This window comes from Brassica oleracea, chromosome C2 (genome assembly GCF_000695525.1).
Source record: "Brassica oleracea var. oleracea cultivar TO1000 chromosome C2, BOL, whole genome shotgun sequence".
In the NCBI taxonomy this organism is placed as follows: domain Eukaryota; kingdom Viridiplantae; phylum Streptophyta; class Magnoliopsida; order Brassicales; family Brassicaceae; genus Brassica; species Brassica oleracea.
Genome location: NC_027749.1, coordinates 12,164,301 through 12,168,485, shown reverse-complemented (window position 1 = coordinate 12,168,485; position 4,185 = coordinate 12,164,301). Strand labels below are relative to the sequence as shown.

The 4,185-nt window shown below is 38.8% G+C and overlaps 1 protein-coding gene across 1 annotated transcript in view; it reads right to left on the bottom strand.

Moving 5' to 3' along the window:
- LOC106327317 (skin secretory protein xP2-like) overlaps window positions 1-3,960 on the bottom strand; it is a 10,227-nt gene extending 6,267 nt beyond the window's left edge. The window contains exon 1 of the mRNA XM_013765445.1: window positions 3,936-3,960. The gene's annotated coding sequence lies outside the window, so the exon portion shown is untranslated. The remainder of the gene's footprint in view (window positions 1-3,935) is intronic.
- Between the last annotated feature and the right edge of the window lie 225 nt (window positions 3,961-4,185).

The window sequence follows — 4,185 nt, the reverse complement described above, 5'->3', positions numbered from 1 at the left end:
TTTTTTTTTTATAATGTCGATTACTTACTTGTCTCTATTTACTTACTTTAAATATTTTTGTAGGCGGTTCCTAAAAGGAAAGGAGGCCGTTTAGTTGGGTTGGCCCGTCGTGCTTCTTCGTATCCGGCATCTTCTTCGCAAGCTCCGTATGCCGATCCCATGATTCTCGAGGAGCTACATGACAAAGATGAACGGATTGGGGCATTGGAGGAGCAGAACACCACTATCCTTTCGGAGAATGCCACTATCCGTTCGGAGAATGCCACTATCCTTGCTGAGTTGGCATCCCAGAAGAAGTTCAACACCGAGATTATGCAGAAGCTAGATCGTTTGATGTCTTCGAGTTCATCTTAGTTTATTTCGGCTTTTTAAAACTTTCGGAATGTTTTTTTATTTTATTTGGGTATGTATGAATTTTAAACTTTATGAATGTTTTTTTCCTATTTCGGTTTTTATGAATTTAAATTTTATAATATTATTAGTTTTAAATTTCTGATTTTTTAAATTTATTAATATCAAAAAATATATAAAAATGCAAAATTAATTTGAAAAAAAAAATGGGTAAATACCGACTGACAGTGGTCGTCGGAATATACCGACGGACACATATCCGTCGGAATTTACCGACAAACCACATTTCCGTCGGAATATACCGACGAACGTGGTTCGTCGGTATATTCCGACGACCGATGTCCGTCGGTAAATTCCGACGCCCAAAGTTCGTCGGAATAAACCGAGGAACCGTACGTAGTTTTTCCGATGAACTCTGGTCTCGTGTATCCGCATCGTAATATCGTCGGAAGTTCGTCAGAATGACGTTTCTCGGTATTCGTCAGAAAGTCGTCGGAAGTTCTGACGAAATTCCGACGAATTTTTTTTTTCCGACGAAACGATACCGACGGACGGGTTCGTCGGAAATTCGTCGGAATCGGTCTATTCCGACGAATTTCCGACGATTTCGGCCATCAGAATCCCCCTGTTTTCTTGTAGTGATAGGATCATCTTGGGGTGTCTTGCCACTCTTAGTTGCTGGGATAAGTTGTCGTTGCTGCGGTGCTAGTCTCGCAGCAGTTTCTAGGAATGAAAATCATGCATGAAGAGTAAGTGTGACATAACATGTAATATTACTTCTAATATAGATCTGAACATTAGAGTTGTTTTACCACGTTGATGAGCTTCGTTTGATATGCCTGGGAGTGGTGTGTCTAGGGTGAGAGTTCAATACTTTTCTTGAAACCAAGGTTGCCGTATATCAGAAACTACAGAAACACAATAAAATAACATGTTTTAGGGGTTAACAGTGTGAGATCATGACCACAGTAGTCCAGTGAGAAATAACCATTTTTCTATTTCCTGGATCTTTTGTTTCCATTTGAGGCTGTTGAAGTGAATGCTTCATGGACAGTGTGTTTTTTAGGCGGACTTTCCTCTAGTTGCTCTGCCTTTTACTTTCTCCGTCGTGTTAACCATGATCTTTGATGATTTATAACGCAGAGCAATGAGAGCTTAAAAGGGCCAGAGATAAACTTGTGCAGAGGACCAGAAAGTGTTACAGAGAATGAAAGGAACATGTTAGTAACGGGTGATTATTGTAAATGTTATTGAATTTTAGTTTCAAGAATATTGTGTTCAATTAAATGCTGGTGTGGTAGTGGGGAAACGTTCTGGAGGATTTAATAAAGTTTAGATGCACTACAAAATCTGGTCCATGGTTTTAGTGTTTTGTAGCTTAGCATATCAGAGTCCACTTCAATTAGCAAATGTGTCTCAAGTATCATGTTAACCTTCTAATTTTAAGCATGTCACCTGCATTTTACAGACACAGTCACATACACATATCAAGTTAAAGCAATGAACATACCATGTCGATGGTTTTGTATACTATAATGTTCATCGCTTTAAACTTTATTTGATACTATTGACGTGCGCACTGCTGTATTGTATGGGTCTGTATTAGTTAATAACAGAAACAGAGTGACTAATAGGATTTGCTATAACAACAGAGGTGTGGATGAAAATTATGATAACCTAGAAGTGGATCAAACATGGGAAGTTCAATAACAATCAAATTGTTGTCGATGATACCTTTGGAGAAAAGGTTGCACCAATAGTACAAGTGTTGACCGCTATATGGTATTAAAAAGCAAAAGTCAGAAAGGGAAAAACGAAATTTCATTAATTGTTCACGCATCCACCACCACATCGAATTTAAAGACAAAAAAAAGGGGAAAACAGATATTGAGAAGATGCTAAAGCCAAAAGTTTCATAAGTTCATTTTGCTGTGGTGCACCTATCCAGAGTACTTATTCCAAACGTGCTTTCCTCGGTCCATTTTCTTTTGGATTAAGTTGCTGCTTGGTTGATACTGCTGAAACATTGCAATCAACACTTGGTAAAACAGCTGATTCTTGTGTCTCCACTCCAGGCAACTTAGCTCGAGTGACATCTGCACCTTCCTATTTAGACCGTAAAAGATTCAGAGATTAAATATTTGTCAGCGCAGCAGATAGAAGTTAGGAATGGGGACGTACTTCTATAAAAAAGGCTAGCTCCAGCACAGTAAATATACGGGAAATGGTGAAGGTTTGTGCTTTGAAGTGAAATTGAAAGCGGTTAGCTTGAGCTGGAATGTGTAGGTGCTACCAACAATCTCAGTAATGAACTGACGGAGGTCCCTATCAACCTTAGCATTGACCCCTACCCCCTGCAACTCCGAAAAAATCTATATTTAGAAATCGTGGTTCTTTAAAAATAGCTAAGGTCAATAGACAGACTATAATATCAGGGTATACCACAATATACGCAGCTTCAGGAGCTTGAATGTTGGTAATTGTAGCCATCTCCTCATCAAAAGCCACTAAGACAGCTGAACCAGTCCGGTCAGAGACACAGAGAGTTCCACACGGAACCTGTAGGAAATGCATTCAAAAGCATTAGCCTCATGGAATATTTGGAAAATGTGTTATAATATGATGGAGAACAAAGTTTCAATTTCTCTTACCTCAGTACACCCACAACATCAGTCTCATTATAAAAGAGACATTTGAATGAAGCTATCTCTTGCACCAGTTTCTTTGAACACGTGGGGCAGCCATAACACCAACCTTTATCCATATGACTTTCGTTCACTTTAGCAGTGCAGAGAAGCTCAATTATCTGTGAAACATCAAAGAACACGTATAATTAGTTGGGGTATTTACTTGGGGTTTCAATTTATATAGTTGAGATAGTCACGAGGATCGGCAGTGATCACATATTCTTCACATCCATAGCTTCCCAAAACGGAGATGCATGAGGCAACGATTCGACTGCAAGGCTCGGGCTTCAATTCGGAAAGTGGTGTCTTAGAAGTCGCTATTGTTCTTCAAGGTTTATCTTTATATGTTGAGTGGTAAAAAAGAGGAATCTGTGAAAATCATGGCGCCGGAGATGCCTTTTTATAGGTATGAGATTGTGAAGAAGCTGAAGAGGACAGTAATGAGAAGTAGTGGGTTCTCGACCTTACTGAAATTGAATGTCAAGATTAATGGTGTGTTCTTAAGTGATTTGCGCCGTTACTCTAATCTTAGCTCCGCCAAAAAAGTTATATTAGGGTTCTGGAGAGGATGACTAAGAACGAAGGTACGCTGCTTGAGTCGGGGCCCAATTGTTATGTTTGGAATAGCAATGCTGTTGCTCAAAAAAAAAAAGGAATAGCATTTGTTATATGCCCACGAAAGATAGTAAGGAAAAGTGTGGATCGGAATTGAATTTATTAAACGAAAAATTAATGGGCCAAAATGTTTAATAGGCCATAACCGGAGAATCCCGAGCGTAAACATCAGAAGCAAAAGGGTAAAGAGAGGCTGATGTGTCAGCATTTGCCCATCCCTCCCTGCTGAGGTGGCAGCATAAGAAGAGAGAAAAATCTGTTTTATTATCATAGATAGATAATATATGTCTAACGATCTTGGACCTAATCAAAGCTTAAGGAAGCCCAACAGAAAATCAAAAGGCCCAATTTATATTTCTCAAAGTTACTAAAAAGAAAGAGGTTGTTTTTATTTTGTGACATCTAATTGTGTGACAGCTAGTGGGAAAAGATGTGCAGATGAGATGAGAGGCTTTGTGTAATATACTAATTTTCGTTTGTAACTTATTGCCCATTATGAGCATTAGTAACTGTTTTGTTTGTTACTATATTG